Genomic DNA, 26,217 nt, shown 5'->3' on the forward strand with positions numbered 1-26,217 from the left:
AGTGAGTTGGAAAAATCTAGATTAATCACAGCGAAATGAACTTTGCTATTAAATTTCTCAAGTCTTTTTGAATATACCAATGAGCATCATGAATTTCCAAGAGGAGGTGCTATCATGGGTCATTTTCTAAAACTTATTTAATCATGAAACTGGTGTCCTGAGGGCCATACTTTGGAAAGATGGATAAATAATTGAATATGCCTTAATGAATCAATATAGAAGTCTAAAAGTACCTACAAAATGCTAACAGGGATTCTGTCTGGCTATTAGAAGTATGGGTGGCTTTTATTTGGTGATTTTTCCCACAATAAACATTTCTGTTTTCTAATATTTAAATATCAAGCTGTTCTGTAATTGTTTAATTTTTAAAAGATGGCTGGAGAAGGGATAGAGATGTGGGGCGAGAGCTCTTGTTCTCACAGTCAGCGTGCACACAGGCCAATGTTAATCACTGCTCTTCTAAAACAATGAGGCAGGTTAACTGGATGGTTTTTACTGCAGTTCCCATTGGCCATCATGGAAAACACTCTCTCTTCAGTTATAGCCTAGTCACCCCCATCACCATTATCATCATCAAAGTCATTTAGTCATTGATATGCTGTTCTTTTAATTTTTTTATTGAAGTAAAATTCACCTAACAAAATTAATCATTTTAAAGTGACATTTAGTTCTTTCACAAGGTTAGGCAACCATCACCTCTATCTAGTTCCCACTGACACCGTCCGATGAGGATATCTACAAGAACTGAGGTGGGCTGTCAAAGGCATAGATACATAGTTACATTAATAAAGCATAAAATCAGGGCCATAAAAAGGAGAAAGAGATAAATATACCAAGCAGGAGGTTAATATGATGCTGTGACTAAGTATCAAGCGTATCTCTGAATTTCCTGGCAGCCTGGGCAAAATAGGAAGCACAAGGATAAATGGCTCTCATCAGAAAAGAGAAAGTTTGGTATAACTCAGATAAACTAGAGTGTTTTTCTGGAACTTAATTCTAAAAATTTCATGTGGATTTCATACATAGAACATTAATGCATATTAATGTGCATAATAGGCAGTGCACTTGACTATAATTTCATAACAAATGTAAAAGGAATGATTTTCATATAGTTGTTTTCCAATAAATATTTACTAGGTTAATAAGTAAATAAATTATGAATAAAAGATAAGTCCATTGCATTCTTATCTCACACATTCTTCATAAATTTGTCAGTATGATAGAACTAAATGCCAAACAAAGAATGCAATCATCCCAATAAAGAAATTATTTTTAAAAAAACCTAAACTGTATTGAAGCTATTAACTGTTTTAATCAAGTTAAAATATTGGGAAACTCTGGTCTGTCTTCTGAAAGCACTAACAGTGGGCTTCCCCAGTGTCTCAGATGGTAAAAAAAAAAAAAATCTGCCTGCAGTGCAGGAGATGTGGGTTTGATCCCTGGGTGGGGAAGATCCCCTGGAGGAGGGCATGCCCACTGCAGTATTCTTGCTGGGAAAATCCCATGGACAGAGGAGCCTGGCCAGCTACACTCCATGGGGTCACAAAGAGTCAGACATGAATAAAGTGACTGAGCACAAACATGTAGAAAAATCATAAAGCTTTTGGTACTATCTAATTCCTTTATAATTTTATGGTGATATTAGGATAAACTGGTCTCCATTCTTCATTCAAGATATGTGTAAGTTGTTTAAAGGTCAAAACTTAAAAGATTTTTTGGGAGTTCCTAAAATCTGTCTACTCCCTAAATAATGGCAATATGAGAGTTCGAACAGCCATTGTGCACAGCATTGCCCTTCTGTCAATGGGATAGACTCAACCCATCCAAACTGCAATTCTTCAGTCATTCCTATCTTAGATTTCAAGAGAGGAAATTCTGCCACCCAGCAGTAGTTTTGTGAGTTTTCTAGGTGCTAGCGTTTCCCCTGGAGAAGGATATGGCAACCCACTCCAGTATTCTTGCCTGGATAATCCCATGGACAGAGAAGCCTGGCCAGTTACGGTCCATGGTTTGCAAAGAATCATATAAGGCTGAACAAGCAACACTCACTCAATCATTCAGCCTAAAGACTAAGGCTTAAGGCATGCACCCCAATATTCATAGCAGCATTATTTGCAATTGTCAATATATGGAAGCAGCTTAAATATCCATCAACGAATGAATGGATAAAGAAGATGTGGTACATATACATATATATATATATATATATGATGGAATACTACTCAACCATAAAAAGAATGAACTTTTGCCATTTGCAACAACATGGATGGACTTGGGGGGCATTATTAAGTGAAATAAGACAAAGAGAAAGACAAATACTGTATGATACATCACTTCTATGTGGAACCCCCCAAAAATACAACAGAATAGTGAATATAACAAAAAAGAAGCAGACTCACAGATATAAAGAATAAACTAGCGGTTACCAGTGGGGAGAGCAAAGCTGGAAGGGACAACCTAGGGGTAAGGGATTAAGAGGTATAAATCCCTTAAAATAAGCTGCAAGGATATATTGTAAAATGTGAGGAATATAACCAATATTTTGTAATAACTATTTAAAAATTGTGAATCACTATATTGTACACCTGTAATTTATATAATATTGTATATCAACTACATTTCAATTTACAAACAGCCATCAAAAAAAAAAAAAAAGACTTGAGATTCCCTGGCCATCCAACGGTTAGGACTCTCTGTTTCCACTGCAAGGGGCATGGGTTTGATCCCTGGTGGGGAACTAAGATCCTGCCTGCTGTGTAGCATGGCAAAAAATAAATAAAGTGTACAACTCGAGGGTTTTTAATATATTCCTAGACTTCTACATGCATCACCATAATAATTTTTTTTTAAAAAGGCTATGGTTTAAGAACAAATATTCTCCTTCTTCTCTACCTCTCAGATGGGGAAAACATACCGAAGGTCCTCATGAACCATTTGCAGGAGGATCACAGTGGCTGCCATGAAAGAAAATGAACTGGAAGTCATGTCCAACTATCGACAACAGATTTCCCAGGTTTTGACACTCAGACTAAGTTTTATCTTAAAAAGTTTTTTTCTTTCCAGTATTCTCTAATTATTCTATAATAAGCTTGTATGATTGACTCATGAAACGTTGTTGGGTTTTGTTTTGATAAGAAAGAAGCAATGGGTAAGAAAACAGGTTGAAAGTGACAGGAGCCATGGTGCAGGAGGCCACTTGACTGTCCCCTCAGTGGCTGTGCTGCTTGGGGAGAATCCTTCCCTTTCTCTCTGTGCGCTGGGGGTGAACACCCCCCGCCTTGCAGACATGCAGGGAAGATTCAGTGAGCCAATGCAGAGCTCAGTGGTTCAGACCGAGCATGCATTTATTTGTACATTGTGAATATAATATTAGAAATGGTAGCTATTAACATTACTAATTGAGATTTTTACTTTGCATAATGGCAAAACATTTACACAATAGTAAAAAAAAAAAAAAAGAAGAAGAAGAAGAAAAAGTTGTCTCTAATCCTATCACCCCAACAAGTCAAGCTATGGTCATTTGCCCCAGGCCTCGTCTAGTCCTGACCCACATGATTCATACGTGGTTATAATCATATTGTAAGCGCAATTTCATATTCTGATTTTTCAGCTAACATTATATGATAAGCACTTTCTGCCACATGTGAATGATTAAATGGTGATTTTAAAAGCCATACGTATTCAGGGACAACAAGATGCAGTGACCCTTTATAGCACAAGGAATGTCCTTCATATTCTCTAAAATAAAATCCCTCAAGATGACCGATGCTGGCCCTTGAAGTAACCAAATTCAGTGCAATAAAACCAATGTCAAAGAAGGCAAGCCCATCAGGGCACTTTGGGTGAGGAGGGAGCATTAACCTTTTATAAGCTTGAAAGCTGATGGGCTTCAGTTGACTACAATGTGCAAAGGTACCTCAGAATATGATCTGAGGATGTACTGCCTTTCTGAATGTGAGGGTAGAATCTGACCTCCAGAACCAAACCAGGGGTCTTTGAAGCCTGAAGATCAAGAAAGGCCAACCCTGGTGTGAGGACTGTGGCTCTTCCTCCCCTACAGGCTGACGTCTAGACAGGTGGAGACTGGGAAGGAAAGGGCCAGCCAGAGCGAGGAGGTGAGAGGGCAGGGAACTTGCTTAGGGACAACGGTAGAGCACCGTTAGGCAGACAGATCAAGTGTGGATCAGGAAATAGTGTGTCAAAATTGCTGGCCTGGAAAGTTGAAGGCTTTGAGTTCTGCTAAAGAGCTTTGAATGTAATTGGGCGGGTATTGGCCAGCCCCGGAGAGTTGTTGAATAAGGAAGCAGGCCAGCCAAGGTGCTGAGAGAGAAAGAGAAGAGAATTAAGCAGCGTGCATGGACAGAAAAGAAAACTGCTCCGACAGGGGTGCAGAAGAGGAGGAAACCAGCAGCGAGACGGTGGCTGACGGGTGCTATTGCTGTGTTCCGGTCTCCGTTCTGGCTATTTTGTGTGTACTCACCAGTTCAGTCCTTAGAGCAACCTTCTGATTTAGGTACTGTTATTATAACTCCTGTTCACCAGAGGAAAATTATTAGGTGATCTGGGCAAGTTGCCAAGGTCACAAATAGTAGTGACAGCCCCAGCACAGAAATCCAAGTGGGCTGGTTCTGGAGAGAGGCCACCAGGCGAGTAGGGGAAGCACTCCTGGTGGAGCTGATAGAGCCACAGAGCTGAGAAACAAAGTGCTACTTGTGGAGGAAGGCAAAGGCTCCAAGATGCAGATGGACAGACCAGAGGAGAAATCCTTGGAATTTCTGTGACTGGCAATGTGGAAGGGCCCCTGACAGAGTCTGAGAAGCTCTGTGCCCCTTCTTGTCCCCTGCAACCTGCACAAGAACTTGGCCTTACACACTGTTTACAAATCGGTTAGGATTATTTTGGTTGAGGCTGCCTCCATTCTGGCTGGTATCAGTATTTATCCATCTAACAAACACGTATTGTATTCCTCTCAGTGAAGAGTGCTAGCTTGACAGAGATTAGCAAAATTGGCACAGTGCCTACACAAACCCACACCTGAGATGAACTTCCTTCCACCCAGCATGTAACTAGTTAGAACAAAGGATCTCCCCATGTAATATCTCAAACCTCTTTGTCCTTTCTTGTGAAAATCTCATCCTACAGAGCTTTGAGCTCAAAAAAGCTGCTTCCTGCTGGAGAGATCAGGTTTTACTCTTTACTGATAAACAGCTGGCATAAGTGATTTCATCCTGATTATAGCAGCCTGGGAGCCGGATGATCCAAGCTGATGTCTTTGTTGTTAGAATTCTTCTGCCCAAAGCATACCCAGGGAGCCAGCCTCCCCTTCCTCCAGGCCCTCAAGGGAAAGGCCACTAAAGATGGTACCCAGCATGAGCTTCAAAGATGGAGATGCTGGAACTCTGATTCCTCTAACTCTCAAGGGTGTTTCATCTGGGAGAACTTGGAGGTTTTTTCAAGGGTGAACTCAAATGGGGCAAAGATATGGAGGTGAACGGGTTTTCCCTGGAGCTGGACCATCCTTGGGGGCACAGCTTGAACTTGCTTTGTCCCATGACACTGCCCCATGTTGTGAATATCCACTTGTCCATTTTCAAAACCCACTGGAAAGGTTACAGCCTGTCTCAGGGTGCTACAAGTGGGACTACAATCATCTTACACTGAGTAGGGGGTATACTAGAATTGCTGAGCATCTGTATGAGTGGCTAATGGCCCAGGTGCAACTGGACACCCCCATGAGCCATTATCATGTAAATAGAGGGCCATTTAGGAAAGTAGCAGCAGCAGCAGCAAATTTTGTCTAACACAGGTTTGCGAAAGGACCTACATCTCTACTCAAGAAAGATTGCTTCTTACGCAGTTAAAATAAATCCTCCATCTGTCTAAAAACCACTTACATAAAGCGCCCCCTTCTCCCTCGCCTCCGCTGGTTCTTCATCTGTGGGCCAGGTCAGGCTTTTGGCCAGCTACACCAGGCCCATGGCAAACGTGTGCACAGCCATGCACAGCCCAGAGCTAGCTGCTAGGGAGCGAAGCCCTTAGTGGATAGCTTGCTCTAAACATACCCAGGAGCAACCATCACATGGGGAGCTTGCTTCTCCCACATCCATTAGCCTAGAGCTCTATTTGCACCCCTGCTGCAAGCAGTTTGGAAGTAGATAAAGTCTGAAAATATTACACGTGTATTACACTCACCCAGAGCATGACCCTGAGCAGAATAGAGGAGCAGTGGCTTCCCTGAAAAGGGCTCAATCTTCCATCATGCTACCTACACACAGACACAAGCTCATTCGTTCCTTTAAAGCTTGAAGAGCCTGAGAGGATGGATTTGCAGGCTCCAGGATAACCCTGGGGGCTGTTGGCCGCCTACACCCCAGAGGCTCTGGAAATGACAGTGGGAAGCTGCCGACAAGAGTGAGAGGGCACATGTGTCCCGGAGCACAGCAGAGCTCCCCCGGACACACAGGCTGACCTCAGGCTCACACTGTCCCACTCTTCCTCTGCACTCTGTGTCTGTGAGAAGTTGCAGGACGAGGGCCTAAGTGGGACAGTGAAGGCATCAACGGCCTGGGCTTGGGCACCAGGCAGAAGTGAGCTCCATTTGAGCTCTGCACTTTCTTTGGGACCTCCACACAGCTTGTTTAATCTCTCCAAACCTGGTTTTCCTCATCTGAACAATAGGGACAGCAATGCCTGCCTCCCGGGTTTGTTGCAGGAACTGAATGAGATGATGCATATGCAAAACCCTCCATTCAGTAGTGAGCTCACTGCAAAAATGCTGACTCACAGCACCGGCAGGGCTTGGTTTTCTTATCTGCTTAATTACCCATACTAGAAAGTCAGTTCTTTGAAGGCAGGCTTAATAACTTATCGACTGCCGTATTCTTACGGATAAACATAGTTCCAGGCTTGCAGTAGACCTGTGTTTAATATTCATTAAATACTTGTTGAATTTGTTGAATTCATAATTAGTTATAGACCTGTAATACATGTGATGGTTAATTTTATGTGTCAATGTGGCTGGGCCATGGTACCCAGATATACGCTCAAATATTACTTTGGATATTTCTTTGAGGATGTTTTTAGATGAGATTAGCATAAACTGGGAACATTCTCATTCTTGGTCTGCCATTGCCAAGAGAACATGTGCAGCCTAGCATGCTGGAGGATGGGAGATATGGGGCACAGAGTCAAGACACCCCATTACCCCAGGCTAGGCCATCCTAGGTCGGTGGTCATCTAACCCCCATATATGTAAATAAGCTCATTAAGATCAACAAAACTGCCTAACTGATCACCCCGAAGCATGAGCAATTAATGCTTTGTAAGCCATGGAGATTTAGGAGGGGTTTCTTCCACTGAATCATTTGCACATAGAGTCACCTGTCCAATTCTGTTATTTCCACAGTCTGTGCTCTGCCCCGTGCATTCCACAGTAATGGATGTCACCTGAAGGCAGCTCTCCTGGCCGGGGCAAAACTTTTAAAAAGTAGAGAAGAGATTTTCCTTTGCAACTTAGCCATGTGAGGATGGCATGCCCACTGGGCACCAGGCTGCCCAAGAGGCGGTCTAAGCACAGGTGCCAGGCAGAGCCTAGAGGATGAGGGCAGCAACACAAAAATGAGAAACTTTTTTTAAAGAACTTGATATTTCGAAAAATAAGCATTGAAGTAGTCATCATAACGTTTTCAGAATTTCTTATGCTAGTTTATGGTTTAGGTTTTTTTGGTTTTTTTTTTTCATGCGGATTACATCCTGGGAGGTGGATTTGCCTGCAGACTCTGTGATAGGCTTAGAGCCTCTAAACTGTCCAAGGATCCCCTGCTCTACAGGGATGGGGGGACCTAGGGCTGCCTGGAGCTGGAGCAGCACTTCGGGCACACAGGAAGCAGCTTGGGGGGGCGGGGCATGGGAGACACCCAAGTAACGGAGCTGGGCTTCTGCAATCTGTTCCCAACTGCTTGTGCCTATGAATCATCTACAGCCACACTCCCTCACAACCCGCCTGTTACATAAATAATATACAAAGTGAGCAAAAATCAGCCACCACCACGGACGAGCTTGACCTTGGGTGGTCACGGAGGAGTTAGGAGAAAGGGCTGTTTAAGAGAGTTGTGGGTGGCTCCCTCCAGAAGGGCAAGTTTTGCTTGGCTTCCTGACGTCACTAATAGCTTTGAAAAAGTCAGTCACCTTTAAGGCCCAAGCCCTTGGGAAACTGTCTTCAACGCCAGTTTCTCACTCAGTAAAATCTCTGAAAAGGAAAATAAAAGTCGGCTTGCATTCCAAGAAGGAAAAGGAGTTCAGAGGGAATTCCCTGTGGTCCAGTGGTTGAGACTCCATGCTCCCACTACTGCCCAAGACAGGGAAAGGGGCAACCAAAAAAAATGCCGGTGGGGGGCGGGCGTGGGTAGCTCAGAGCAATCCCAGAGGATTTGGAATGCTCGTGAAATCCAGCTTGGGGAGAGGGTAGGAGTAGGTGGGGAATACTCACTAAATAAAGGAGTGAACATGAGAGTGCTGGACTCTTCCGTAAAGTCTGGGTAGAGACTTCCCCTGGCGGGCCAGTGCTTAAGACTCAGTACTTCCAGTGCAGGGGTTTGATCCCTGGTTGGGGAACTAAGATCCCAAATGCCTTGTGGCCAAAAAAAATTTTTAATTAAAAAAAAAAAAAACCTAGGGATAGAATACTTTTTTCCTCTCTGAACATTCCAAGATGATACAAAATTGTTACTCCCAGATAGGGCTGAATAGTGGCCTTCAGAAACTGTTCCTAGATACTAACTTGCTTCCAGGGGAGATGAGCAGAGGCCATGCACAGGAGACATTGGCAGTGCCCAGGTTAGTTAGCAGGGGACAGATGAGGGTGAAGAGGAAGAGGAGGAGAATTTTTTATTGAACACTTAGCTTTGTACCAGGCATTACCTCATTCAGTCTTTCCCACAGTCCTATGAAATCCAGTATTGATACCCCCATTATATAGATGAGAAAATTCAGAGAGCTTAGGTAACTTAGCCAAAACCAGTATGTTTTGAGCACAGTTGAGTTTAGACCCCAGGCTCTTTGATTTGAACCCTGTTGGCTAACTCAGGGAACTGGACTTCCCTGGTGGCTCAGATGACCTACCCTACTCTTAACAAAGAGCTCAGTTACCTTGACACTATTTAAATGTTTCTCATTTAGAGAAATACCTCTACAGCTGCAAAGCACTTTATTCTGTATCAACACAGGAACTGGTTTATTCCCAAACGCAACCTTTGTTTTTGAAATAAACTTTATTTAACAGAGTCTTCTTTGCATGCCTTAAATGGATATCTTATGAACCTGTTTTGCTAGAGGAGGCCTCCTTTTCCATTTTGGAAATGCTGTTTACTTATGTGATCCTTCATTCATTGTTCATTCATTCATTCACTCAAGAAGCATTTATTGAGGCACTACCAAGTATCAGATACCTTGCTGATTCCTAGGGCTCTGCTGATGAGTTTATTGCCATTAAGGAGCTTATAGCGTATACCTGGGGTTATTCAAAATGAGGTGTCCAGAACTCACAGACTACTAGTGGGATTTTAGGTGTCAAAAGCAGATTCATAGTGCAAGAAAAAAAAAATCAGTAGATTCTGTAGATCTGGGGTCTTAATAACTGAATATAGCTGCCACTAAGTAACCAAATATTATCAGACCTCTAACCAAGTCATTCATCTTAAAGAAAAATAAAAGTTTTCTGCTCAAAAATCACTGCTTCCTCATTTGACTCCACCAGTATAGCACACTCCTTAAATAAAACAAAAAGAGTCAAACATTTCAGCTTTCCAAAACTGGACCAAAGCCAGTACCCTGGGCTTCTGCTGTAGAAGAACCAAGACCCTTTCTGTAAACCTATAAATAAATTTCAGCAGATGCTTGGACTCAAAGAGTCCAAGTGGAAAGCCAACCCTCTGGTCCTCAGAAACATGCGTGCTGCCTCCTTTCCTGACCCCTCGCCAGCTTTAGAAAGCTGTGTTTTGGGAAGCTATTAGTGCAGAAAACAGTATTTCCAGAATGATGACTTACCCCAGAAAACTCTTCAAAAATAGGTAGCTCCCAAAAGAAGTGAGTGAGCTCTGCGTCCTAGTTCCGAGATGTCTCTTCTATCCTAAAGTTCCAAGGGAAGTTAGGAGTGAAAGTCTCTAGACAGGCCTCTTTCAGGATATTGTGATGAGATCCTTGTTAAGCTGTCTGGTCTCTATCACTGACCACCCAAAATGCCAAGTCACAGTTCAAGCCAACCTCATCCCACCGTAAGATTAGAACGGATATCAAGTCATCAATTTCCAACTCTGATTTTTCTCCATCCCTGTAGGGACCACATATCTAAAGGATCATTTTCAAAACAAATGAATTTTAGTTCCTTTCATTTGAAAAGGTAAGGAGCCAGCAACTCTTTTAGGAGGAAGAAGAATATAAAGAGACCCAATAATGAGAGTAGTAAATAATAGTAACAATTAGAACAAACTAGAATATAAGCTTCTTAAGAACACAGGCTTTTGGGGACTTCCCTGGTGGTCCTCAATTTTTCCCATCATCAGGGTCTTTTACAATAAGTCTGCTCTTTGAGGGCATGAGGAGAAGGGGGCAACCAGGGATGAGATGGTTGGATGGCATCACCAACTCAATATATAAGAATTTGAGCAAACTCTAGGAGATAGTGAAGGACTCAGAAGCCTGGCGTGCTGCAGTCCATGGGGTCGCAGAGTCAGACACAACTGAGTGACTGAACAACAACCCTGGTGGTCCAGGGGTTAAGACTTCAATGAAAGAGGCGCAGGTTTGATCCCTGGATGGGGAGCTAAGATCCCACATGCCTCGGGACCTAAAAAACAAACCAGGAAAGAGAAGAAATACTGTAAAAAATCAGTAAAGACTTTAAAAATGGTCCACATTAAAAAATCTTTAAAGAAAAAGGAACAGAGGCTTTTTTCCAATCCTGTTCCCTGCTGAATCTGCAGTGCTTAATCACTCAGGAGCTTCATACACATCTACTGAATGAATAGATGGATGATACTCGTAGGAGTGTTTCAGTTCAGTGGCTCAGTCATGTCCGACTCTTTGCGACCCCATGAATCACAGCATGCCAGGCCTCCCTGTCCATCACCAACTCCCAGAGTTCACTCAGACTCACATCCATCAAGTCAGTGATGCCATCCAGCCATCTCATCCTCTGTTGTCCCCTTCTCCTCCTGCCTCCAATCCCTCCCAGCATCAGAGTCTTTTCCAATGAGTCAACTCTTCGCATGAGGTGGCCAAAGTACTGGAGTTTCAGCTTTAGCATCATTCCTTCCAAAGAAATCCCAGGGCTGATCTCCTTCAGAATAGACTGGTTGGATCTCCTTGCAGTCCAAGGGACTCTCAAGAGTCTTCTCCAACACCACAGTTCAAAAGCATCAATTCTTCAGCGCTCAGCCTTCTTCACAGTCCAACTCTCACATCCATACATGACTACAGGAAAAACCATAGCCTTGACTAGACGGACCTTTGTTTGCAAAGTAATGTCTCTGCTTTTGAATATGCTATCTAGGTTGGTCATAACTTTCCTTTCAAGGAGTAAGCGTCTTAATTTCATGGCTGCAATCACCATGTGCAGTGATTTTGGAGCCCCCAGAAATAAAGTCTGACACTGTTTCCACTGTTTCCCCATCTATTTCCCATGAAGTAATGGGACCAGATGCCATGATCTTCGTTTTCTGAATGTTGAGCTGTAAGCCAACTTTTTCACTCTCCACTTTCACTTTCATCAAGAGGCTTTTTAGTTTTTCTTCACTTTCTGCCATAAGGGTGGTGTCATCTGCATATCTGAGGTATTGATATTTCTCCCGGCAGTCTTGATTCCAGCTTTCTTCCAGTCCAATGTTTCTCATGATGTACTCTGCATATAAGTTAAATAAGCAGGGTGACAATATACAGCCTTGACGTACTCCTTTTCCTATTTGGAACCAGTCTGTTGTTCCATGGCCAGTTCTAACTGTTTCTTCCTAACCTGCATACAGATTTCTCAAGAGGCAGGTCAGGTGGTCTGGTATTCCCATCTCTTTCAGAATTGTCCACAGTTTATTGTGATCCACACAGTTAAAGGTTTTGGCATAGTCAATAAAGCAGAAATAGATGTTTTTCTGGAACTCTCTTGCTTTTTCCATGATCCAGTGGATGTTGGCAATTTGATCTCTGGTTCCTCTGCCTTTTCTAAAACCAGCTTGAACATCAGGAAGTTCACGGTTCACATATTGCTGAAGCCTGGCTTGGAGAATTTTGAGCATTACTTTACTAGCATGTGAGATGAGTGCAATTGTGAGGTAGTTTGAGCATTCTTTGGCATTGCCTTTCTTTGGGATTGGAATGAAAACTGACCTTTTCCAGCCCTGTGGCCACTGCTGAGTTTTCCAACTTTGCTGACATATTGAGTGCAGCGCTTTCACAGCATCATCTGTCAGGATTTGAAATAGCTCAACTGGAATTCCATCACCTCCACTAGCTTTGTTCGTAGAGGTGCTTTCTAAGGCCCACTTGACTTCACATTCCAGGATGTCTGGCTCTAAGTGAGTGATCACACCATCGTGATTATCTGGGTTGTGAAGATCTACAGTTCTTCTGTGTATTCTTGCCACCTCTTCTTAATATCTTCTGCTTCTGTTAGGTCCATCCCATTTCTGTCCTTTATCGAGCCCATATTTGCATGAAATGTTCTCTTGGTATCTCTAATTTTCTTGAAGTGCTCTCTAGTCTTTCCCATTCTGTTGTTTTCCTCTATTTCTTTGCATTGATTGCTGAGGAAGGCTTTCTTATCTCTTCTTGCTATTCGTTGGAACTCTGCATTCAGATACTTATATGTTTCCTTTTCTCATTTGCTTTTCGCTTCTCTTCTTTTCACAGCTATTTGTAAGGCCTCCCCAGAGAGCCATTTTGCTTGTTTGCATTTCTTTTCCATGGGGATGGTCTTGATCCCTATCTCCTGTACAATGTCACGAACCTCATTCCATAGCTCATCAGGCACTCTATCTATCAGATCTAGGCCCTTAAATCTATTTCTCACTTCCACTGTATAATCATAAGGGATGTGATTTAGGTCATACCTGAATGGTCTAGTGGTTTTCCCTACTTTCTTCAATTTAAGTCTGAATTTGGTAATAAAGAGTTCATGATCTGAGCCATAGTCAGCTCCTGGTCTTGTTTTTGTTGACTGTATAGAGCTTCTCCATCTTTGGCTGCAAAGAATATAATCAATCTGATTTCGGTGTTGACCATCTGGTGATGTCCATGTATAGAGTCTTCTCTTGTGTTGTTGGAAGACGGTGTTTGCTATGACCAGTGCATTTTCTTGGCAAAACTCTATTAGTCTTTGTCCTGCTTTATTCTGTATTCCAAGGCCAAATTTGCCTATTACTCCAGGTGTTTCTTGACTTCCTACTTTTGCATTCCAGTCCCCTATAATGAAAAGGACATCTTTTTTGGGTGTTCGTTCTAAAAGGTCTTGTAGGTCTTCATAGAACCTTTCAACTTCAGCTTCTTCAGCATTACTGGTTGGGGCATAGACTTGGATTCCTGAAATATTGAATGGTTTGCCTTGGAAACGAACAGAGATCATTCTGTTGTTTTTGAGATTGCATCCAAGTACTGCATTTCGGACTCTTTTGTTGACCATGATGGCCACTCCATTTCTTCTAAGGGATTCCTGCCCACAGTAGTAGATATAATGGTCATCTGAGTTAAATTCACCCATTCCAGTCCTTTTTAGTTCACTGATTCCTAGAATGTCAACATTCACTCTTGCCATCTCTTGTTTGACCACTTCCAATTTGCCTTGATTCATGGACCTGACATTCCAGATTCCTATACAATATTGCTCTTTACAGCATTGGACCTTGCTTCTATCACCAGTCACATCCACAGTTGGGTATTGTTTTTCTTTGGCTCCATCCCTTCATTCTTTCTGGAGTTATTTCTCCACTGATCTCCAGTAGCATATTGGGCACCTCTGACCTGGGGAGTTCCTCTTTCAGTATCCTATCATTTTGCCTTTTCATACTGTTCATGGGGTTCTCAAGGCAAGAATACTGAAGTGGTTTGCCATTCCCTTCTCCAGTGGACCACATTCTGTCAGATCTCTCCACCATGACCCGCCCATCTGGGGTGGCCCCACAGGCATGGCTTAGTTTCACTGAGTTAGACAAGGCTGTGGTCCTAGTGTGATTAGATTTACTAGTTTTCTGTGAGTATGGTTTCATTGTATCTGCCCTCTGATGCCCTCTTGTAACACCTACCATCTTACTTGGGTTTCTCTTACCTTGGACGAGGGATATCTCCTCACCACCGCCCTTCCTGACCTTCAACGTGGGATAGATAGGTCCTCTAGGCCCTCCTGCGCCTGTGCAGCCACCACTCCATGGACTCCTAGGAGTGTTTACTACGTGCCAGATTCTGTGCTAACTACTTCATCATCATGATCCCATTTAAACCTCTTAATCCCATCACCAGGAATCTGTACATCCCTGTTCTGCCTTGAGGAAACTGAGATTCAGAGCATGCACTTCACCTCTTCAGGGTCATCTATCTATAGGGCAGATCTGCTTTTGTGGAACCTGAAACGTGTACAACTTGAAGATTCTTGCTTTAAGGAACTGAATACTGTATAAATTTAGGTATGTAAGTAATACATTTAGGGATGTAAGTAAATACCTATTGAGAATGAGGAAACAAAATGCAACAAATTACAAATGTAAAAGTATTACAAATATCATAAAATCTGGAAAAAGAGCAGTCACTTTTATCATCTGCCTGACATACCTCTTTTATTTGTTGGCTGCACATTGTTTTCTACAAAGAGAACAAAAAAATAATTAATCTTTCCTTAGTGTGGTTGCTTAAAATGGTTAGTTAAGGAAATATCTTTCAGCTTCATGACTCAATATAGATGATAGCAGGTAAGTCCTTAGGGTTGTCATCAAATGTGGGTAAAAGCTCTATCAAGTTTCTTTCATATCTGAGCCTTAAGACTTCAGGGCACTTGAAGTTTTCTTGTCAATGATTAATCCTGAATCAACATCACATTAGACAACACTCATTATTAACCTGTTTGCTGTCAACAGACATCTTCACTATACTGACTTATGACTTTCATGTTATCTTTGTTCTGTGTCAAATTAGCACTTAATTAAAATTTTTTCTCAGTGTGCTCGTACAACTCACTCCCCATTGTTAATTGTATTATCAAAGCTCCAAGTGCTTCTTCATTATTTCTAGTCAATATTTCCTTCCTGCTAAATGAATGAATAATTTTTTTCTATTAATTGAGTGAGTTTGATATGATCTGAAAACTTTTTGTTATAATTTGCTTCTCAGTGTTTCCTGATTTTATTGCTCATCTTTCTCAGTTCTAGTTCATGTTTTCATCTTTCAGTGAATTTTCTTTCAGTTCTTTAATGACCTGAAAGATGGACACAAAAAAGTACCATTTACCTATATTCAAATCAGGGGTATGTAATTTCTCACTTATTTTATTGACACACTCCAAAATGACTCTCCAAATTGTAATTGAAATGGCATGTCCTCCACTCAGTTTCCCCTTACTCAGATTCCCTAGATGCCCTTGGCCAGTCCAGTGCCACCCTATACAGAGACCAGGTGGAAATCAGAGTGGAAAGAGACAGTAGTAGTAACTGACTGACAATATTAACTAATCGAGTATGTTAGTCATGTGGCTATGGTCTCTCTAAAGTGAAAGTGAAGTCGCTCAGTCGTGTCCAACTCTTTGGGACCCCATGGACTGTAGCCTACTAGGCTTCTCCATCCATGGGATTCTCCAGGCAAGAATACTGGAGTGGGTTACCTTTTCCTTTTCCAGGGGATCTTCCCAACCCAGGGATCGAACCTGGGTCTCCCGCATTGGGGGCAGATGCTTTAACCTCTGAGCCACCAGGGAAGCCCATGGTCTCTCTAGGAAGGAAGCAAATCTGATGAAATTTTATCATCACCAGCTCCAAGGTAAACTGGCCTCTGCACAGTTAGTACACGATGGATCCCAAATTCAAAAATGTTCTGGCTCAAAACAAATATCATATACTAATGCAAATATAAGGAATCTAGAAAAATGATACTGATGAACCTATTTGCAGGGCAGAAATAAAAGCATAGGCAGCAGACTTGTGAACACAGCGGGGTGGGTGGAGGCAGAAAAGAGAGGGAGGGACGAATTGAGAGGGTAGCATTGACGTATATACACTGTGGTGGTTTAGTCACTTAGTCGCGTCCAACTCTTTGCAACTTCTTGGACTATAGCCCGCCAGGCTTCTCTGTCCGTGGGATTCTCCAAGCAAGAATACTGGAGTGGATTGCCATTTCCTTCTCTAGACATATATACTACCATGAGTGAAATAGCTAGCAGGAAGTTGCTATGTAGCTCAGAGAGCTCAAATGCTCTGTGATGACCTAGGTGAGTGAAATGGGAAGGTGGGAGGAAGGATGTGTATACATATGGCTGATTCATGGTATTGTACAGCAGAAACTAACACAACATGGTAAAGCAATTATGCTGCAATTAAAAAACTGTTCCGGCTCTGGGCCCTGAGCACCTGACCTATACTCTCCAGGCTGTCTAAGGAGTTCACAGAAGAGTACACAAGTCCAATTCAGTCTTTCCCTAGCAGGTCTTCCATGAAGTCCCAAAGGAATGTTCAAGATTCTTTCTGTACAGTTACATACACAATAAAATTTCCAAAGAATCCTTGTTTCCAAGGGGTTAAGCTAAAAACCACACAAAGCGTCCTTAGACAAATTCCGAATTATCAAACACCAAAAAATAAATCCAGAAAGGAAACAGGAACCATCTCTTCGTTCCCTAGTTCTCTCCTTTGGAGCAGTGAGGTTGGGAGGGTTTGCTGGTCAGCAGGGCCACAACCAGACCTCCCTTCTCCCAGGTAGTTCCTGCCTCTAAGTGTCCGCAGGTCCCCGTCACCAACTTCATCCCTTGAGAGCTGTGATCCCGAGCCCTCTGGGAATAGCAAGTTCTACTCAATGCCGGTATCAGGGACACATCTGTTCCCCTCCCACAAGGGCACCGTGGCATCTCCACTTCTTTCAAGGGTTTCTGTGTGTGTGTGTGTGTGTGTCTTTCAATTTCACATGTGCCCTGGGAACCATAAACAAATACAAGTAACTAAAAAAAAAGAAAGAAAGAAACTGGTTTACAGTTGAAATACCTTTCTCTCTCTACAAATTATTACAGATATAATTGTATTCTCCATCCCAGGGTTACCAAAACATACATCCCCTGTGAAAAATTCTCATTAATTATGATATATTTTATAAACTCAAATTTTTAAAACCTACTCTTAAAATAACTCCACCTACTCATGCCACCAGGGAATTCACTGTTGATAAAGTACATATAAGTATAGGTTTACTCTCAATAAATTTACAGCCAAACAAAGGAGTGAAGGCGTGGACACAAATATTAATAATATTATTAATATTTCTATATGAATACTATATGAATAATTGCTAATAACACAAATACTGTTAACACTGATAACAGCATGTAGAAAATGAGGAATGTCAGAGTGGACATGACACAGGGCTACGGGGTTTCCAAAGAAAGATTTCCAAAGAGGGAATACCAGAGGCACTTAAAGCAGTATCAGTCATCTAAGTCAGAATTGTATTTTTTTTAAAAAAAGATTAATACAGTTCAGAGAACTTGAAAATATCTTGAAAAATAGAAATGAAAAGGAAAGATGACAAAGGACCCTCCTTTTTTCCCCTTCTGTGGATGATTTTTACACAAAAGTCGATATTTGTTCCGTGTAATTGTGCTTCACTAATCAGAGATCCTGTTCTATCATCCTCTCCATTATCTTGTTTTCCTGCCTCATTTGCTTCCTGCTTCCAAACTCTGGCAAATATTATCCTACAACATTATCACAAAGTAAATTTTAACTGAATTTGCAATTTGAAATCATCAATTTTTCTAAGTTTAAACAAACAGAAGCAACTGCCAGATATTTCATACAGAAAATCTTCTGAAACAGAGTATTAGTTTGTTTCAATGCATTCCATTCCAGAAGGAGAAATACTAAAGAATAAGCAATGTGCAATTTTTAAATGTGTGAAAAATGATCAATGAGCAGATGGATGTGGAGAAGAGAATTCTCCTATAGCAGAAGAAATTTGAGGTGACCCTCTTTGGTGGCGGTGTTTTTAAATTAAAGTATAGATTGGCAATGTTGTATTAGTTTCTGGTGTACAGCAAAGTGATTCAGTTATCTGTGTATCTGTATCTCTATATATATTAATATATTCTTTTTCATATTTTCTATTATGGTTTATTATAAGATAATGAATATAGTTAGCATGGTTCCCTGTGCTACACAGAAGGACCTTGTTGTTTATCTATTTTTACATATAATATTATCAGCTAATCCCAAATTCCTAATTTATCCCTTCCCCACCCCCTTTCCCCTCACATAACTATGTTTGTTCTCTATGTCTGTGATGTCTGTTTCTGTTTTGTAAATAAGTTCACTCATTTCATTTTTCAGATTTTCCACACATAAGTGATACCATGTGATATTTGCTTTCTCTTTCTAACTTACTTCACCTAAGTATGATAATCCAAGTTCCATCCATGTTGCTGCAAGTGATATTATGTCATCCTTTTTTATGTCTGAGTAATATTCCATTAGGTATATGTGTTGTTGCTGTTTAGTTGCTGAGTCCCATCTGACTCTTGCCACCCCCATGGACTATAGCCTGCCAGGCTTCTCTGTCCATGGGATTTCCCAGGTGAGAGTACTGGAGTGGGTTGCCGTTTCTTTCTCCAGGGTATCTTTCTGACCCAGGGATCAAACCCACGTCTCCTGCATTGGCAGGCGAATTCTTTACCACTCAGCCATCAGGGAAGCCTGTAGATATGAGTGTGTGTGTGTGTGTGTGTGTGTGTGTGTGTATTCACACATCTTTCTCCATTCATCTGTTGATGGTCATTTAGGTTGCTTCTGTGTCCTGGCTATTGTAAAGAGTGCTGCTATGAACATTAGGTGCATGTATTTTTTCAAACTGGGCTTCCCAGGTGGTGCTAGTGGTAGAGAACCTGCCTACCAGTGCAGGAGACCTAAGAGATGAGGGTTTGATCGCTGGGTCAGGAATATCCCATGGAGCAGAAAATGGCAACCCACTCCAGTATGTTTTCTTGGAGAATCCCATGGACCCAGGAGCCTGGCAGGCTACAGTCCATAGGGTTGCAAAGAGTCTTAGCACATGGCATGCATTTTTTTTTAATTAGAGTTTTGTTTGGATATGTGCCCAGGAGTGAGATTGCAGCATCATCCAGCAACTCTGTATTTTAATTTTTTAAGGAAACTCCATACTGCTTTCCATAGTTGTTGTTGTTGTTCAGTCACTCAGTCATGTCTGACTCTTTGCGACCCCATGGACTACAGCACGCCAGGCTCCCCTGTCCTTCACCATCTCCCAGAGTTAATTCAAACTAATGTCCATTGAGTCAGTGATGCCATCCAACCATCTTGTCCTCTGTCATCCCCTTCTCCTGCCTTCAGTCTTTCCCAGTCTTTTCCAATCAGTCAGCTCTTCTCATCAGGTGGCCAAAGTATTGGAGCTTCAGCTTTAGCAACAGTACTTCCAATGAATATTCAGGGTTGATTTCCTTTAGCATTGATTGGTTGATCTCCTTATAGTCCAAGGGACTCTCAAGAGTCTCCTTCCACACCACAGTTCAAAAGCAGCAGTTCTTCGGTGCTCAGCCTTCTTTATGGTACAACTCTCACATCCATACATGACTACGGGGAAAACTATAGCTTTGACTATACAGACCTTTGTCAGCAGAGTAATGTCTCTACTTTTTAATACGCTGTTTAGGTTTGTCATAGCTTTTCTTCCAAGGAGCAAGCATCTTTTAATTTCATGGCTGCAGTCACCATCTGCAGTGATTTTGGAGCCCAAGAAAATAAAGCCTGTCACTGTGTCCATTGTTTCCCCATCTATTTGCCATGAAGTGATAGGATCAGATGCCATGATCTTAGTTTTTTGAATGTTGATTTTTAAGCCAGCTTTCCACAGTGGCTACACCAATTTACATTCCCACCAACAGTGTAGGAGGGTTCCCTTTTCCCCACAGTCTCTCCAGCATTTATTATTAGACTTTTTGATGATGGCTGTTCTGACTGGTGTAAGGTGGTACCTAATTGTACTTTTGATTTTCATTTCTCTAATAATTAGTGATGTTGAGCATCTTTTCATATGCCTATTGGCCATCTGTATGTCTTCTCTGGAGAAGTGTCTACTAAGATCTTCTGCCCATTTTTTTTATTGGGTTGTTGGTTTTATTGTTATTGAGTTGTATGAGCTGTTTGTATATTTTGGAAATTAAGCCCTTGTCAGCTGCATTATTTGAAGACATTTTCTCCCAGTTTATAGGCTGTCTCTTCATTTTGTTTATGGTTTCCTTTGCTGTGCAATAGTTTATAAGTTTGATTAGGTCTCATTTGTTTATTTTTGCTTTTATTTCTATTGCCTTGGGAGAGTGACCAAAGGAAACATTGCTATGGTTTATGTCAGAGCATGTTTTGCCTGTGCTCTTTTGGTTATGGTTTTATGGTTTTATGACACCATGAAACTCTTCTAGGAGTTTCATGGTGTCATGTGAGATGACCGTCTTTGACTATGAGTAAACAGAGAGCTTTCTCATGAGACACTTTGCAAAACTGTTCACATGTCTTGCAACCATGCTTAGCATTAACTTCTTCTTAAGTTCATTGAATGGGAAGGCAATAAGTACATTAGAGAGCAAAAGATACTATTTCAAAGAGCAAAAGAGCCAAATAGAAGTTTTACTCTGATGGAGAGAAGGCACCTTACTTTGGCAGGGATGGGTTTGGCCTCAGGGTCTGTGATGGTAGAAGCACCAGCATGGATGGGAGAAACTGGAGTCAGTACAAGGGGAAAGAACAATTAGGCAAAACAGCCAGTATGTAAGAAAAAAGGAAGAACAGTGAGAAGGAGGTAGCAGCCCTGAAGGGAAAGGTGGAACAATTGAATGACAACTGGAAGAGAATTCCAGAGTGGGTGTTGGATTCCAAAAAGAACAGTGGATGGGGACTCAAAACCAAAGACTGTTACCATTGCTGTGTACTCCATACTCCTTAGTTCCTCTTCTTTTTGATGAAGGAAGAGAATTCAAAACAACCTGAACTTCCCAAGGCTCTCTGACCATCATTAGTAGACCAAATTCACTAGATCTTGTCCCATGCAAAGTCTCATCTAGTTACTTCTGAGAGAACCTGAGATTCACAGACATCCCTTGGGTGTTCTTCTTGAGCCCTGTGTGTGTGTGTGCACGCGTGCATGCATGCACGTACTCAGTTGTGTCCAACTCTTTGCAACCCCATGGACTGTCATCCGCCAGGCTCCTCTGTCCTTGGAATTTCCCAGGCAAGAATATTGGAGTGAGTTGCCATTTCCTCTTCCAGGGGATCTTCCCAGCCTAGGGATGGAACCCACATCTCTTGCACCTCCTGCATTAGCAGGGATTCTTTACAGCTGTGCCCTGGGAAGCCCCCATTTGAGCCCTTAGTTGATGTCAGCTCCTTACAAAGCCAAGCGACGGCTGGATTCATCCATGCCATTGATGCTGGCCACCCTCCATGAGAACACTCATGCCCAAAGGCAGTACCAAAGTGATACCCCTCTCAGTGCCAAGGCCAAGCCAGTTTGCTGGAGTTCCCCTACATCAAAGCAACTCTCTGAGACACTCCTCTGTCCCAGTCTGTGCTGTCCTGAGTCTCCTGGACCCTGAAATGCCTCTGCTGGGCTGCCACAAGCCACTGTCCTGAGGAAAACCCCTGCTCAGCTTGTGCCTGCAAAGGTCTCCAAAGATCTCAGATGAAGTTCAGGGTACCAGTAGGAAAACTCATGCCTAAAACATGTAGCATGCTCTTCTGTCTGCCACATTCCCATCTCTTCCTGGGTACACAGCTTCTTCTCTGAACAAGTCTTTCTTATCCATATAAATTCATTCCTGCAGAGGCTGGGCACCTGCTCCTCTAACTTCAGCAAATACAGCCTGAACCATCAGAATTCCAACCAGAGACCCAGTCTGGGACTCCTGCTCTTCATTTAGCACCATCACTGTGAGGCCAGGCACTTTGATAAAATGTAGGAGACAGGGATGCAAGGAGAGAGTGGTTCCGAAGGTCCCTTTCTACCGCACAGAGAGGGAACATGAACCTCAGACCATTACCGAGAGCTTTTGACCCTATGCATCCCCAAGGAGGGTGTAGAGATGGTGGAGGGGAGCGGGTACTATTAGAGTCAGGATGAACTGAACCAATTAAGCTTATTTAGCATTCCAAAAGTATAAAGGAGCCAGAGCATATTTTGTTAGTGCCAGAGTAATTTTTTTCAATTCTAAATTTATTAATAAATGTGTGAGTCAAACTATTTTCCCAGCATGCACTACAACCCACCCACTTATCACACAAACGTGCGTTATGTGAACTTCCCGGAGAGTAAACAAAAGCTCCAGGGCAGTGAATTTCAGAGATGAAATTATTAAGGGTATTTTTGCTTGTAAGTTCGTGGAACCTGCCAGACCCAGATGGATAATTGGTAATTGATGTTTATGAACAATATCCCCCACAGCTGGGGGAATCTGGCTGACACGTGATGGGTTACCCACTCCCAACAAACCTCACTTTCACACTCCCTCCACACCCATCTCAGCAGAAAGAGCCCCATGAATGGTTTTCCTGAATCATCAGGCTGGCAATCAGTTCATTTACCAGAAGCCCATGGGGACTATGGGGCCTGAGCAGCTCACCATGCATCCCCATTTTGTCCAGAGCACCCAGATTCTGTTGATGCTTCAAAATCTGAATTCACAGGAACACCCTGCACCGGATTCTTTGGAGTTCTCGGAGATCTGGGATGGAGCGTCAGCTGTGCTGCCAAGACCTCAGAAATAGCACAAACTGAAATCTGCCAGCAGTGGCTTTAAAAAGTCTGCTCACCTTTCTCAAGAGAAATTAACGCATAGCAAATGAAAATCACTAATGTTCCCATTAATCTGGCGTATGATTCCCCTTGGATACAAAATGGCTCTTCTCCAGGCTGCAGCTAATGATGTCTTGACCTCAGCAGCTCAAACTTGTGAGCAACTCACCGTGTCCAGTCATCAGCATCAAAGGACTGGGAGAAAGAACAGGGGCCCTGGTGCTGAAGTCCTGGCTGACTACGAATTTTACATAAGTCTGTTCTTCCTCTGGACTTCGGTTTCTCCAGGTCTGGCCAGAGCATAAACAAAAAACCCCTGGCCCTCCACTCCTCGAGGATATTAATGTCCCACTCAGTCTCTGAGATCTGAACAACTGGATGTTCCGACTACCTGCCCTTTGTTGCAAAATTCCTGTATATCCTAGCTCCTCCCCTCGCCTCCTCGGAGCAGTTCTGTCAGGGTTGCTTGAGATGATGCCTCCTGAGCTTGAAGTCCTAAACATTCCTGCCAAGTAAAACATAACTCTCCAAGAAAAGAAATCTGAACAATTTGAAATCTTAGAAATCAAAAGAAGGAACCACACGTGGGGCTGATACCTGGCTCACTGCCTGCTAACCCTTCGTTGTTAGAGTTAGTTGTTAGGGGCCTTTGTTGTTAATCAGTCGCTCTGTCATGTCTGATTCTTCGTGACCCCATAGATTGCAGCACACCAGGCTTTCCTGCCCTTCATTATCTCCTGGAGTTTGCTCACACTCATGTCCATTTAGTCAGTGATGCCATCCAACCATCTCATCCACTGTTGCCCCGTTTTCTTGCCGTCAATCTTTCCCACCGCCTTGGGTACCACCTATTCACCAACTTCTCCCACTCTTTCCTCACCTCCCTGACTCTGGCTTCATTGTAGAAGGGTAGGAGCAGGGAAGGTAAGAGAAGCCCTGTTACATTTCGGCTACCTTAATATTTGAAAATAGGAACCACCAAACCAAAAAAAAGAGGAAGTTATTATTTGCTTTGTAAAGGAATTCTTAATACCAAGGTGTCTATCAAACACTTGTTCATTTGCTCAGTCATGTCTGACTCTTTTCGACTCCCTGGACTACATACAGTATGTCAGGCTCCTCTGTCCTCCACTATCTCCTGAAGTTTGCTCAAATTTGTGTCAATGACACTATCTAACCAGCACATCCCTTCTCTTTTTGCCTTCAATCTTTTCTAGCATCATCATCTTTTCCAGTTGAGTCAGCTCTTCTAATCAAATGGCCAAAGTACTAGACCTTCAGCTTCAGCATCAATCCTTCCAATGAATAATCAGGATTGACTTCCTTTAGGATTGACTGTTTTGATCTCTTTGCAGTTTCCAAGGGACTCTCAAGAGTCTTCTCCAGCACCACAATTCAAAGGCAGCAGTTCTTCGACACACAGCCTTCTTTATGGTCCAACTCTCACATCCATACATGACTACTGGAAAAACCATAGCTTTGACTATACGGACCTTTGTCAGCAAAGTGATGTCTTTGCTTTTTAATATGCTATCTAGGTTGGTTATAGCTTTTTTTCCAAGGATCAAGCATCTTTTAATTTCATGGCTGATACACTCAAAGTCTTCAGTTTCTTGGCAGGTTGGGGAAATATCTGTTGATGGTCTCCAGCACCATGAACTAGTTATGGTGCTAGATGCTTTCACATTAATTATCTCCTCTGATCCTTTTAGTGTCCCAACACAATGAGACCTGTCCAGGTCGTGTAACCTGACTAAAATTCTGTAAGTAATAAATGTTGTAGGATTTCAACTCGGGTTGTTTCACTTCGAGGCTTATGTTCTTCCTACAATTCCGTACTGTTTCTCAAACACAAGAAGGCTCCATTTGAATTAAGAGTTAAGTGTTTGGTTTGTAATATAGTTACCTAAGATTGTTGTTGTTTAGTCACTAAGTCATGCTAACTCTTTTGGGATTTCATGGACTCTAGCCCCCCAGGCTCCTCTGACCATAGGAATTTTCCAGGCAAGAATACTAGAGTGAGTTGCCATTTCCTTCTCCAGGGGATCTTTTCGACCCAGGGATCGAACCTGGATCTCCCGCCTTGGCAGGCGGGTTCTTTCCCACTGAGCCACTAGGGAAGCCATCCCTAAGATTAGGCATAATCTAAGTAAAAGGAAAATATGATTGTAGTGAAGCAAATATGTCATTTACATTTCAGTCTTGAAATGTAACCACTGAAATGAAACCTAACCGCTGCAGGTGAGAGTCACTTTCATTGCTTTATTGTTGGAAAATACTCAAAATTTCCCCCTCAGTTATCAGTACAAAGCTCTCTGCCAGGAGAAAAGAAAGGTTACTTTTTCACCGACTGCCTATTTTAATGGCTCGCGCTTGGCACTGTAATTCCAAATACAATTTGAGAAAATAAAAAATAGTTTATTTCTTTAAGTGTTAGCACCTACACCAAAGGGACAGCCTTAAAGAAAAAGATTAATAGATTTGAGTGCATAAAGTTTACAAATTTTACATTACAAAAACACTGTAAAATCAACGTAAAAGAAAGTGACAATTTGAAAAAGTATTAGAACACATAGTAATTATCAAGTAACTATTAAATATATGAGCCCTTTTAAGTTATTTTTAATGAGTACCCTTTTAGAAAGGTAAGCAAAGGATCTCAAAAGGTAAATAATCAAAGTATAAATTAATATACTTCTTATTAGATTAGTTGATGTGACAACAGGGCAAGAGGGAACCGGTAAAAATACAGGGTAATCGACCCCTTTGTTCACTCTAGTTAACATTTCAGAGTAGTACCATGTATGAAAACAGCTTATATTTCTACTATTTTGGATATTTTTCAGGAAACATATATTGCTTTGCAATAAGAAAAAAAATGGTATTTTAAAAGGTGTTCACCTGACACAGTTATTTCCTCAGCATAAATTCTAAATGGAAACAACCATGGGTGTGTAAAAGTATTTAGCTAGAAGCCATACATGACAGCATGGATTATAAGGGCAAAACCTGGTGTGGCAGAAACCACTAGTTGCTACACAATACCCATTCTTCCCCCTTTTGTTAACAATAGAACGCTTTTGAATTCCCAAAGCCTCCTTTACAGCTGAATATCAGTTCAGTTCAGTCGCTCAGTTGTGCCCGACTCTTTGTGACCCCATGAATCACAGCACGCCAGGCCTCCCATCACCA

At 42.1% G+C, this 26,217-nt stretch overlaps 2 long non-coding RNA genes across 2 annotated transcripts in view; one reads left to right on the forward strand and one right to left on the reverse strand.

Moving 5' to 3' along the window:
• The window catches only part of LOC129634953 (uncharacterized), a 78,552-nt gene extending 64,120 nt beyond the window's left edge, over window positions 1-14,432 (reverse strand). The window contains exon 1 of the long non-coding RNA XR_008706025.1: window positions 14,309-14,432. This is a non-coding gene — a long non-coding RNA (uncharacterized LOC129634953). The remainder of the gene's footprint in view (window positions 1-14,308) is intronic.
• Window positions 14,433-14,534: 102 nt separating this feature from the next.
• The window catches only part of LOC129635128 (uncharacterized), a 58,662-nt gene continuing 46,979 nt past the window's right edge, over window positions 14,535-26,217 (forward strand). The window contains exon 1 of the long non-coding RNA XR_008706114.1: window positions 14,535-14,663. This is a non-coding gene — a long non-coding RNA (uncharacterized LOC129635128). The remainder of the gene's footprint in view (window positions 14,664-26,217) is intronic.

The sequence above is a fragment of the Bubalus kerabau genome, chromosome 20 (assembly GCF_029407905.1).
Source record: "Bubalus kerabau isolate K-KA32 ecotype Philippines breed swamp buffalo chromosome 20, PCC_UOA_SB_1v2, whole genome shotgun sequence".
Classification (NCBI taxonomy): Eukaryota; Metazoa; Chordata; class Mammalia; order Artiodactyla; family Bovidae; genus Bubalus; species Bubalus kerabau.